General features: G+C 49.0%; 1 long non-coding RNA gene across 1 annotated transcript; it reads right to left on the bottom strand.

The window, feature by feature from the left end:
* Positions 1-1,148: 1,148 nt before the first annotated feature.
* LOC123115882 (uncharacterized) lies at positions 1,149-4,865 on the bottom strand. Its single transcript, XR_006456795.1, has 2 exons — positions 4,496-4,865; positions 1,149-1,448 (listed from the first exon to the last, which is right to left on the bottom strand). It is a non-coding gene; the product is annotated as an uncharacterized lncRNA (long non-coding RNA).
* Positions 4,866-13,472: the final 8,607 nt, after the last annotated feature.

Here is a 13,472-nt window from a genome sequence, read left to right as displayed (position 1 = left end):
TGAAAGTCGGGCGGGTCCGTTGAGCACCCGCGAGTTTTCCATGTGGCACGGCCGGACAGTCTGGGCCCTTGCTGTAAGTCCATGTGACGGGGCGACAGGGTCACCTTATCATGATTTTCTGCTCGTTTCCACAAGCCCCCAATGCACCAACAGGTTTGGGTATTTGTTCTGAGTTGGCCCTTGGCCTTTATGCACTAACCACCATGCAAGAATAGATATGGGCCTCGATGTCGTGGTATCAGCCGAAGCTTTGTCAGATGTCCAGTTCAGCATTGTGGCACGGTTGGATCCTGTCATCCACTACACGGATGGTGCTGTTATCCACCCTGCACACAACGACCCGGAGTGCAACGGGCTATGGGCCCAGACCCCGGAGTGCTTAGGATGTAGACCGGCGGGGACCTTTCTACTGAGCCTAGGTAGGGCTGCGACGTGTTGATCTTCCGAGGCCGGGCATTGACCCCAGAAAGGTGTGTCCGGCCAAAGTGATCGAGCGTGTTGGGTAACGTGGTGCACCCCTGCAGGGAAGATATATATTCGAATACCATGTCCATGGTAATGGACGTTCAGACTTATATCCTGATCTTATATAACTAGAAATGGATACTTGAGATATGTGATGGATATGTGGCTTCGAGATGCTTTCTCGCAGGGAGCCGAGGAAGGATCTCTGGGCGTTGTTGTTACAACATGCTTGTTAATTAAACTGCTATTCTTTACTCTCCTACATGCTGCAAGATGCTCGGAGCTGCTTGAAGATGCTAGTCTTTGTTAGGCTAGGCCTTCCCCTCTACTCTGGCATTTCTGCAGTTCAGTCCACAGTGAAAACCCTTCCATTTGATACCAATACATACTTAGTATAGATCTGATGCTTGCGAGTACTTTGGATGAGTACTCACGGTTACTTAGTATACCCCTTTTCCCCCTTCCTTCTTCTTTCCGGTTGATGCAACTAGATGGTGGATCCCTGGAGCGAGATGCCACCACCGATGGATGCTACTACGTGAAGACCACCGACGACCAGGAGTAGTTAGGAGGTCCCAGGCAAGAGGCCTTGTGTGACGCCCCCTTTTCGACCATACACTAATCATGCACGCAAATGTGTACGACCAAGATCAGGGACTCATGGGAAGATATCACAACACAAATTTAGACACAAATGAAAGTCATACAAACTTCATATTACAAGCCAGGGGCCTCGAGGGCTTGAATACATAGCTCGAAAGCACAAGAGTCAGCGGAAGCAACAATATCTGAGTACAGACATAAGTTAAACAAGTTTTGCCTTAAGAAGGCTAGCGCAAACATCAACGATCGAAGAGGCAAGGCCTCCTTCCTGGGACCTCCTAACTACTCCTGGTCATCGGCAGGCTCCACGTAGTAGAAGGCAGCCTCTGGGTAGTAGTAGTAGTCGGCGGGGGTGGCATCTGGCTCCATGGATCCACCATCTGGTTGCATCAACCGGAAAGAAGAAAGAAGGGGGGAAAGGGGTAGCAAAGCAACCGTGAGTACTCATCCAAAGTACTCGCAAGCATCAGATCTATACTAAGTATGCACTAGTATCAAATGGAAGGTTTGTATCTGTGGACTGAACTGCAGAATGCCAAAATAGAGGGGGAAAGCCTAGCCTATCAAAGACTAGCATCTTCACGCAGCTCCAAGCATCTTGCAACATGTAGAAGAGTAAAGAATAGCAGTTTATAATTAACAAGCATGTTGTAACATTAATGCCCAGAGATCCTTCCTCGACTCCCTGCGAGAAAGCAGTCCCGGAGCCACATATCCATCACATATCAAGTATCCATTTCTAGTTGTATAAGATCAGGATATAAGTCTGAACGTCCATTACCGAGGACACGGTATTCGAATAAAGATCTTCCCTGTAGGGGTGCACCACGTTACCCAACACGCTCGATCACTCTGGCCGGACACACCTTTCTGGGGTCAATGCCCGCCCTCAGAAGATCAACACGTCGCAGCCCGACCTAGGCTCAGCAGAGAGGTCCCCGCCGGTCTACATCCTAAGCACTCCAGGGTCTGGGCCCATCGCCCGTTGCACTCCGGATCATTGTATGCAGGGTGGATACCAGCACCGCCTCGGATGGCCAGCATGATCCGACCGTGCCACAATGCTGAACTGGACATCTGACAAAGCTTCGGCTGATACTGCGACGTCGAGGCCCATAACTATTCTCGCATGGTGGTTAGTGCGTAAAGGCCAAAGGCCAACTCGGAACAAATACCCAAACCTATTAGTGCATTATTAAAAGGAGTGACGGCTATCGGGACAAGTCCGGAGCTATCACCCCTCCTGGGTGATACCGCTAAACAGCCAGCCGCCACTGTCACATCGCACGGGTGCTCTCCGGGCCCGCCCGGCCTTCACAACGGTCTCCAGTAAAGTCAAGGCAACTGTGTGTCCAGACATCAAGGGGAAAACCCAAGGAATCACCCTCGGAGGATTCCACTCGATGTAATCATCAAGGTGAACATAAGAGGGACCACCCTCGAGGTTCACACTTGAGGTGTTGAACGACAGAGCCGTATCGGTAATGGTGAAAGAGGAAATCACCCTCGATGACCACGACCGAATAGCTACACTACATAATTATCATCAGGAGTGCGTTATGAGGGATCACCCTTGGCACGCGATAGTAGCTCTGCAGAGTCGAGCAACTAAAGGGGCGTGACGTGATGTAAGGTGTCGGGCTCTGGTCGTCGATCATGTTGACCGAGTCGCGATGATGAGGCAGGGGCAACAAGGACAAGTGGGGGTCACTGATGGATCACTAACCAACCTATACTAAGCAGTTTAGGATAAGCAGGTAGGTAACAAAAGCAGGTACAAAGGCAGGCTATGCATCAGAATAGGAGCAAACAATAACAATAGCAAAATCTAATGCAAGCATGAGAGTATAGATTGGCAATGTCGGGATGATCAAAGGGGGGGCTTCCCTGGAAGCTCCGCTGAAACGGAAGAAGGGTCGTCGTCGACGTAGTCGATCACAGGGGCATCAGCAGCGGTCTCGGGGTCTACCGGAGAGAAGAGGTGGAAAAAACAGTAAATACACGCAAACATATGCACAACATGATTATAAGCGGGGCTAGAGGTGTTCTAACATAGTGCTACGCGTTACTGGCGAAGGGGGAAACATCCGGGAAAGCTTTCCCGGTCCCGGACGTTTGTCAGACAGATGAACTGGAGGAGAAAGTTTACAGGTTCGCTATGCTAGAGACGTGTGGCAGATGAACGGACCACGTATCCGGATTCGTCTTGTCGTTCTGAGCAACTTTCATGTATAAAACTTTTTCATCCGAGTTACGGTTTAATTTCTATTAATTTTCAAAGATTTAAACAATATTTTGGAATTAATTTTAATCCGAGAATAAAGATTAAAATGCTATGGGTACCCAGCTCTATGTACACAGAGGTGTACCAGAGGGTGACATGCGGGTCCGGGGGGTCCCAGTTGACCAGTCAAAGTTTGACTGGTCAACAGGGGGTGGGGCCCCTTGTCATGGACACATTTATCCAACTACAATTTTAATTAACTAATCTAGTTCATTAGTTTAATTAAGATTAATTAATTAAGTTAATTAAGCATTTAACTAATTAATTAATTATTATTTTTAATATGTTTTTTTACACTTCTTTTTTTATCTAATCAAGGGCATGGGCCCATATGTCATATGCCTGAGGGGGGGGGGGGTCTAACGGGCGCAGGGGAGCAGAACTGGGTGCGGGCAAACCCGCCTGGGCGACGGGGATCCCGCCCAGAAGGGCACGACGGCACCGGTGGGCGCCGGCCACGGCGGCAACGGTGGTGGGCGGTGCGGCGGCACCGGTGGAGGGCGACGCCGATGGAGGGCGGCGCCAGCGCGGGCCGGGCGCTGGGGCGTGGGCGCCCGTCCAATGGGGCACTGCGAGGCCGTGGTGTTGGCGAGGCGCTGGCGAGGATGGCTGCGGCTGGGGGGCGCCAGCCGGAGCGGCGAGGCGCCGGCAGGGCGCGCGTGGCGGAGGCCACGCGGCCCCAGGCGGGCGCGGACACGGACGAGACGGGGGGGGGGGAGCAGAGTGTAGTGGCGGCCGGAGCTAATGGAGACGGGGCGGAACACCGGTCGCGGCAATGGCGCAGGACAGGCGCGGGCTCGCGCGCGCGTGCGCGGCGAGCGCACGGGAAGCAGCAGCCGCGAGGGCGTGCTTGGGCGCAGGCGCGGCGGTCAGGCCGCGACCCAGACGCGGCCAGGGGTGTAGGCAAGGCGACGACCATGAGCTCCTCAGGAGCTCGGGCGTGATGGCGGGAGCGGCAGGGCTGCAGGGCGACTTCGCGGGAGCAGCAACAGCAAAACAGCAGCGCAGGGAGCACTGTCCATGACGAGCACGAGCTCGGGCGGCGGTGAGCACGGTGGGGAGGCGAGCTACGGACGCGACGACTAGCTAGGCTACGGGCGCAGATTCGAGCTAGAAAGCGAGGGGAAGGAAAGAGGAGCTCACCGAGGAGCACAAGGAGGCTCGGTGTTAGCTTAGGAGCTGCAGGGCGGATGGGACCGAAGAAGATCTCCGGCGGCGCCCGTGGAAGAAGACGAGGTCGATCCAATCCACAGAGGGGCGATGATCTCGATCTGGCCCTTGGAGTTGACGTGGACGAGGTCGTCGGAGCCCCTGGTGCCGTCCTAGGTGGCGGGGACGATGATGGGCGCGAGGTTGGCGACGGCCATGACGACGGAGCTTCGGCTTGTTGCGGGGAGGAGAGGGAAAACGGCGCGAGGGAGAAGGGGATGAGGGATAGGGTTCGGGGGCGCGAGGGAGAGGCGTCGGGGCCGCCTTATAGCCCCGGGGAGACGGCAGATGGCCGCCACGGCGATGGTCGGTGCCGTGGCGGGCATCGGTGCTGCCCACGATCCCCCCCGTGAACAGGGAGGGGGGAGGCAGTGCGCTCGGGCCGGCCAGTGGCCAGTTGGCCCAAGGCCCAGAGGGGGCACGGGGGTTTGCCCCTTTTTTTGTGTGTGTGCGTGTGTGTGTTTTTTTTCTTTTTATTTATTTCTTCTTTACTGTTTTATTTACTATTAGCATATTATAGTTTTATAAAATATGAGACCAATATCTAAATTAATGTTTTAGTTTAGCCCTCAGCCACAAAAGGTTCTACTCCCAAATAAATATAGTTTGCTAATTTTTATCTTAGGAAAGGCATTTAATTAAATATGATTATCACTGTCTTAATCACAAGGAGCATTTAAATATTTTTACAAAAATGTTGGGTCAGCACCATAATTGGTTATGGAATATTTGCCACACTTTGAACATTTTATTTTTGCCATTTGAAAAACTTTCGTTGTTTGACTTTATTTTAAATTTGAGATTTGAATTGGTTTGAACCAACGTGGGACTTAGCAACAGTAAAAGTGATGACATGGCATCATTAGCATGGAATTACTGTAGCTTAATTATCCGGGAGTTACACCTTGCCTCTTTGATCGTTGATCTTTGTGCTAGCCTTCTTAAGGCATCTTTGTTTAACTTATGTCTGTACTCACATATTGTTGCTTCCGCTGACTCTTGTGTATCGAGCTATGTATTCGAGCCCTCGAGGCCCCTGGCTTGTAATATAAAGCTTGTATTATTTTATTTGTGTCTAGAGTTGTGTTGTGATATCTTCCCGTGAGTCCCTGATCTTGATCGTACACATTTGCGTGTATGATTAGTGTACGATTGAATCGGGGGCGTCACAAGTTGGTATCAGAGCCGACTACCTGTAGGATCCCCCTTTCCAACTCCTTGGCCGAAGTTGAGTCTAGTCTTTGAAAAAAACTGATTTACTAACATGGTTGTGCGGCTTATGGGCCCACGTCGCCATTGGGTGGTATTAGGATCTTTTACTCCTCGACTATACTCTGGGACTCTGATCTCCCTTCTATTTGGGTTAAATGGTTTTGTTAACTCTAACTCTAGGTTCTCGTAAATACTTTCTCCCGGAGAGCCCCTCACCCCAGATGATTGCTTGGTGCACCAGAAGATTCTGAAGATGCTCTCTGATGTTTTACTGAGACCCTTCCGCCCTTCGCCGTTACAATCCCTACCACAGAAAAATCCTTATGCATAACTACCTACGTTGTCGTTCATACCTTCATCACCAGTTGCTCTTGTTATTACAAGATGTCCTGAAATACTCTTCGATGTTTTGAGAATCCTTTATGCTTACTACCCTGCAGTCCTTGCCACATGAATACCCCTACAGATAATTACTCACTCTTATCGAGTATCCATTCATCCCCAGTTATTCTTATGCTTCATAAGATACTTTGTAATACAATTCGAGCTTTCGATGACCTCTGTCGCCTATTGCTCTAGAAGGTCTTACCTACCTACACTCTAGTTAATTCCACATGCCTAGCAGTATCCATTGACATCCTTTGTCATTATCATCTTCAGTCTTTCGATTTGATATGTTTGTGTCGCAATCATCAGTTAATCCTTATAGATTACCTTTCCGGCTCATACGTCTTCCCGAACATGAGCTGGTTCTCGGCCAATCAGATTGCCATCGATTGTGCCCCAAGTCTATTCCACTTATCCATCCTTGGTCAGAGCGTTTGCTTCTGATCCCTTGATTTTGGGAATCGTAATTCCGTTGCATTTGAGCCTTGAATTAGTCAATTGTTTCTATAATCTGATCTCCTTGCATTCTTTCTTCTTCTGGTTGAGTATCCATGCTCACCTCATATCCCTTGTGGACCACCAGATCCTTTGTTGGGTTTATCCGACATCATCCTTCATATTCAGTAAACCTTGTGAGCCTTTCCTCGGATACATAATGCCTTTGGTAAATTGTATCCCCGCTCTTGTCAACCATACTCTACTTCCGAGCTTGAGTACTCATGAAGTTTGTGGTATATGTTCCTAAGATGCCACGATGGGTTGAATCTATGTCTTCCCTGAATCCGCGCGAACTCAAAAATTGTGCGGGTTATACTCTGCTGGCTTTTTGCGAGGTAAATTTTCAATGCTACAACTTGTTCGAATGCGAGAAGTGAATGGAAGGTTATGCATTGGAGAAGTGGGAGTCGACCTTGAACTTTGTGTTCATGCCCATAGACACGATGTACATCCTATCATGGAAGCTTCTTGTTATAATAATAATCCTCTTATGATAAGTTCATCTAGTATCTATGTTTCGTCCTTCGCAACCGTGGTTCCAACCATGATTGTTCTTCTTTGATTTAATTTCTCAGACAAGTGGAAGTACTTGTCTTCTGTAGTTCATTTCACCCGTCCAACCTCTGTTCTGCTATACCCTCGAGTATTACCCTCTAGTATCTCGAGAATATCACGGAACTACATAACATCTTATGAGTTCTTCATGAACTATTAATTCTTGCTGATTCCAAGTTTCTACGGGTTCTGAGTTGTTAGACACTTGAGAACACCGATAAGTGATTCGATGTCTACACTTTACTTTCCATTGTTTTGTTTAAACTTTCTTGTAACGTAACATATATGAGCAGTGATAATTCGCTTCTTATGTAAATGCCTCGATGTACAACTCTGTCAGTAAGACCTTGTTACTATTGTTGATGGCATTCCGGTAGCCACTGATGGACGAGAACTTTGCCTATTTGTCCGCCTCGTCTTAACGAGCAGGAAAATGGTTCTCTTCGTCCCTCGCCCTTGGTACCAACGTTGTTGCCAACATAACTGACAGGCTATCCTCTGACCTACCTTGCTATCATGACCGTGCATATGCTAGCACCCTTCCTACCTTTAACCCACATGGTGGGCCCATAACCCACAGTTCCACAGGATCGAAACCTGACTCTCCTGTACATCTCTGTCTTACAAAATTGTTCCTCATGCTTGGCTTCGTATGTAATTCACGAGCCACCTTCTTGTGATCTGATCTGCAATCAGATGCAATACTTATTTTCGATGCACTGAACCCCTTTCACACTCTGTTTCAGGCAACGAACAATTGCCTACCCGCTTAAAGCTTCTTATTGCACCTCCTTACCTTGATCTTGATGACTTCTTGAATTTCAACTCGAGAGATGTCTCTATGGCATGTTCAGTGAGATAGCCCCCAGGTACCTATCTAGTGTTGAGCTCCGTCCTTCCCGAGTCTTCCCCCCTTACTCCACCCCTTCAATCTCGGGACGAGATTTCTTGTAGTGGAGGAGAATTGTAACGCCCGAATAAGTAAGCTACAGTAATTCCCTACTAATGATGCCACGTCATCATGATTACTATTATTAAACTCGCGTTGGTTCGAATCCGGTCCAAATTCAAATTCAAAATAAAGTCAAATAAATAAAGTTTTCAAATGTCAAAACAAAAATGTTTGTTGGGTTGCAAATATTCACTAGGTAATTATCATGTGGCAACCAACATCATTTGGCTCTCCCTTTAGTCCCTAGGAAAACATAAAGTGGCCCAGCAGCATATTAGTTGACCTATTCAATTTCTAAAAATGCTTGAACAATTCCGTTGGCTCTAAAACTTTTTATGCAACACCACAATGTTGTTCTCGAATTATGTGCCAAATTTCAAATGAACCAAATTCATTTTCTTTCGCTAATAAATTATAAAAAAAGGGGGAGTCAAAGCTACACTGTGCACTGTAGCCCACTGCTACAGTACACAGCCCAGCCCAACTCCTCCTATTTCTCCTTCCTCTGTTCATAGGGGGCTGGGTGGCTGTCGTGCGCCCGTCCACACCGTGGATCGGCCACATGCCGGCCATCGAGCACCTCCCTGGTGACCTACAAGTACCTCTCGACCCCCCTGCCGAACCCTAACCTCTCCTCCCCCCCCCTCGCGCCGTAGCTCTTGCCCTCGCACACGCTCGAGCCCTCGCTGCCATGGTCTTCGACGTCCATGTGCCTACCGTGCTCCCTGCGCCCAGCCACCTCAACCGCGAGCTTCGTCGACGTCCACTCCTTCGACTACATCCACCAATTGGAGTCGGGAGCCCCTGGATCGCATGGATCAACATCGTCATCTACCTCTGGACACCGCGACACCATTAATGGATTCATTGCCTTCGCTCCATCCCCGACTTCCTCGAGAACGCCATCTGCTTCCTGGGTGAGCCCTCTGTCGCTCCCTCCCAAGTACCCTTCGAATCCAGCGCCATAGCATCGCACCCATGCTCGTCCGTCGCTCCCCACGCTCGCGCTCACTGCGGCCACCACCACCTCCAGTCCACGTCCTGCGGGACTCCCGGCGCGCCCTCGCCTCCCTGGCTGCGTGCTGGCTCACCCGGCCGCGTGCCCACTAGGACCACGACCTCTCGGGGTCGTGCCCCGCTTCCCCTCCGTGTGCGCCCGCCTCTGTCGCTGTCGCTACAGTGCTGCTGCTGCTGCCCAGCGCCGCCCCGCTCCCCCGCACCCTGGCCGCCCACTACCGCATACGTACCCTGGCCCGCACGCACCTGCCCTGCCGGGTTGCTACCGCCAGCCGCCTGTTGTCGGTTGCTTGCTCGAGCAGCCATGGCCGAACGCCCCTGTACGTGCGTGTGTGTGCACACGGCTGAGCCTCTGGCCGGCTCTATGCAATTTAATTAGGGGGCTAATTCCCCTCAAATGCTAACTCTCATCACTAACCACCCAAGACAGATGGGCCCCCTGGGTTAAATAACCCCTTTGATTAAAAATATGAGTCAATTACATGTAGACCCCCACTACTATTAGTTAAGTGTTAAATTTTATTAAAATTGCCTAAGTCAATGACAGTCGGGTCCCGCCTGCACTATTCTCCTTTTGACTAGTCAATGTTGACTAGGCCAACCCTGCCACTGGACCCCACCAGTCAGCCTCTGTGGCTAGCACATGGCTAGGTACACTTAGTATTTTCTATTTATTTGCGAATTAATAATAAATCTAGAAAAACATTAAACTTTAGAAAATCTTAGAAAATAATCTGTAACTCGGATGAAAAAGTTTTCTACATGAAAGTTGCTCGGAACAAAGAGACAAATCCGAATACGCGGTCCGTTCGTCTGCCACACGTCCCTAGCATAGCAAATGTCGAACCTTTCCCCTCCGGTTCATTTGTCTGACACACGTCCGGAACAAGGAAACTTTCCTGGATGTTTTCCCCTTCACAAGTGTCGCCTAGCGCTGCGTTAGAACGCCTCTAGCACTGTTTATTGTCTTGTTATGCATATGTTTGCTTGTATTTACTACTTCTTCCCCCTCTTCTCTCCGGTAGACCTCAAGACCGCTGCTGATGCCCCTGTGATCGACTACGTCACCGACGACCCTCCTTCTTGTCTGAGCAACCAGGCAAGCCCCCCCCCTTGATCATCCCGATATCGCCCATTCCATATCTCATGCTTGCATTAGATTTTGCTATTGTTATTGTTTGCTCCTATTCTGATGCATAGCCTGCTTTTGTAACCTGCTCATTGTACCTTACCTACTTATCCTAAACTGCTTAGTATAGGTTGGTTAGTGATCCATCAGTGACCCCCAGTACTTGTCCTTGTTGCCCCTGCTTCATCATCGACGACTCAATCAGCGTGATCGATGACCAGAGCCTGACACCTCACATCACATCACGCCCCTTTAGTTGCTCGACTCTGCAGAGCTACTATCGAGTGCCGAGGGTGATCCCTCATAACGCACTCCTGATGATAATTCTATAGTGTAGCTATTCGGTCGTGGTCATCGAGGGTGATTTCCTCTTTCACCATTCTTGATACGGCTCTGTCGTTCAACACCTCAAGTGTGAACCTCGAGGGTGGTCCCTCTGACGTTCACCTTGATGATTACATTGAGTGGAATCCTTCGTGGGTGATTCCTCGGGTTTTCCCCTTGATGTTTGGACACACGGCTACCTTGACTTTACTTGAGACCATTGTTGAAGTCGGGTCGGCCCTGAGGGGTACCCGCGAGTTGATGTGAAAGTCGGGCGGGCCCATTGAGCACCCGCGAGTTTTCCATGTGGCACGGCCGGACAGTCCGGGCGCTTGCCGTAAGTCCATGAGACGGGGCGACAGGGTCACCTTATCGTGAGTCTTTGCTCGTTTCCGCGAGCCCCCAATGCACTAACAGGTTTGGGTATTTGTTCTGAGTTGGCCCTTGGCCTTTATGCACTAACCACCATGCAAGAATAGATATGGGCCTCGATGTCGTGGTATCAGCCGAAGCTTTGTCAGATGTCCAGTTCAGCATTGTGGCACGGTTGGATCCTGTCATCCACTACACGGATGGTGCTGTTATCCACCCTGCACACAACGACCCGGAGTGCAACGGGCTATGGGCCCAGACCCCGGAGTGCTTAGGATGTAGACCGGCGGGGACCTTTCTACTGAGCCTAGGTAGGGCTGCGACGTGTTGATCTTCCGAGGCCGGGCATTGACCCCAGAAAGGTGTGTCCGGCCAAAGTGATCGAGCGTGTTGGGTAACGTGGTGCACCCCTGCAGGGAAGATATATATTCGAATACCATGTCCATGGTAATGGACGTTCAGACTTATATCCTGATCTTATATAACTAGAAATGGATACTTGAGATATGTGATGGATATGTGGCTCCGAGATTGCTTTCTCGCAGGGAGCCGAGGAAGGATCTCTGGGCGTTGTTGTTACAACATGCTTGTTAATTAAACTGCTATTCTTTACTCTCCTACATGCTGCAAGATGCTCGGAGTTGCTTGAAGATGCTAGTCTTCGTTAGGCTAGGCCTTCCCCTCTATTCTGGCATTTCTGCAGTTCAGTCCATAGTTACTACCCTTAAATTTGATACCAATACATACTTAGTGTAGATCTGATGCTTGCGAGTACTTTGGATGAGTACTCACGGTTACTTAGTATACCCCTTTTCCCCCCTTCCTTCTTTGCGGTTGATGAAACCAGATGGTGGATCCCTGGAGCCAGATGCCACCGCCGATGGATGCTACTACGTGAAGACCGCCGACGACCAGGAGTAGTTAGGAGGTCCCAGGCAGGTGTAACACCCCAAAAATTTAACCATGATTGTTTATTAAAATTTTGCCAGGAAATTAAATTTTTATTTTCTGGATTTATCTTTTGATTTCAGAACCTCTCTTTTCTTTGATATTGTGGGGTTTTTACGCCAAGTGAAAACTTTCCAAAAATATTATTGGACTTGTATACCCTCTCAAGAAAACATTTCTTTTATCAGTGGATTTATTTGCATAATTGTTTTTCCTGAGCTTTATTCATTTAAAAATGATGTTTCATAAGTTTTGGAGCCTCTTTTGCACTGCAACCATTTCAAATACTTCTTTAAAATCCCCACCAAAATTTGGGGATGACATATGATGTCCCTAAATCACTTTTATGCAAAAACCTCTCTTAAGAATTTGGAGATTTTGAGCTCTACTCCAAATTTTCAAATCTGGTCCAGTTTGCACTTTTGCACTACAACCTATTTAAATATTCCTTTAAAACTTCCGCCAAAATTAGGGGATGTCAGTGGGAGTATATAATTCATCTTTGTGCAAAAATCCACTGGTGTTCTTTGAAAAAATTGAGCAAATCATCCTCTTTTGCTCTCTGGTCCGGTTGGGTGTTTTATACTGCAAGTCTATTTTATTCTGCTCTAGTGCCCATGATCTTTCTCCTGCTTGTAAACCACCCTACAAAACCCTTAAGCCCAGGAGATGGGACCCATTGGAACATTTTTGGTCCATGCAATAATAGCCTTTAGTTTCTGCCCAGATTTGGTTTTCTAAAAAACTTGCACTAACAAGTTTCTGGTTTTGCCCAACTAACATTGCCATCCTCTCTATCATCTAAGGAGACTAGGATCTGGAGTTTTTGGCCACCCCAACAGATGCCTAGATGCCCATGAAACTCTGTCGAGCACTTTGTGTGCATAGCCAGATTTGGCATGATTTTTAGTTTGCATTGTGAGCTTGATCCTCTGACCCAACAAACTTCTCCACTAAACTCCTAGCTAACCCTAACCCAGGCCTGTTAACTACCCGCCTCGCTCAAGCTCTCTTGCACACGATGGCATTACGTCGAGCACCTGGCGTGCGTGCTCTGGGCGCGCCCAGAGCGCATGTTTTGCACGCGCGCGCACCGCACTACTAGAAAAACCCCTACTAATGGCGCACCCAATATGGCCATTAATGGCGCATCTGTGGTGCGCCATTAACAGCATGCCATTAGTAATTTTTACTAATGGCGCACCACCTGGTGCGCCATTAGTATCTGGTATACTAATGGCGCACCGCGGGTGCGCCATTAGTATAGGCCAGCGTGCGCCATTAGTATGCCTCCCAGGGGCCATGTATACCCAGGTGCTTTGGCATACTAATGGCGCACCACCACTGGATGCGCCATTAGTAACCGCAGCATACTAATGGCGCACTACCCAGTGATGCGCCATTAGTATGCACTGTCATACTAATGGCGCACTGTCCTGTGATGCGCCATTAGTATGAATATTAGGTTTTTTTATCTTTTTATTTTCTGTTTTTTGCACAGGTTACAAAATGTATAG

The sequence above is a fragment of the Triticum aestivum genome, chromosome 5B, assembly GCF_018294505.1.
Source record: "Triticum aestivum cultivar Chinese Spring chromosome 5B, IWGSC CS RefSeq v2.1, whole genome shotgun sequence".
NCBI classification, from domain to species: Eukaryota; Viridiplantae; Streptophyta; class Magnoliopsida; order Poales; family Poaceae; genus Triticum; species Triticum aestivum.
This window is presented reverse-complemented; position numbering and strand designations above follow the sequence as displayed.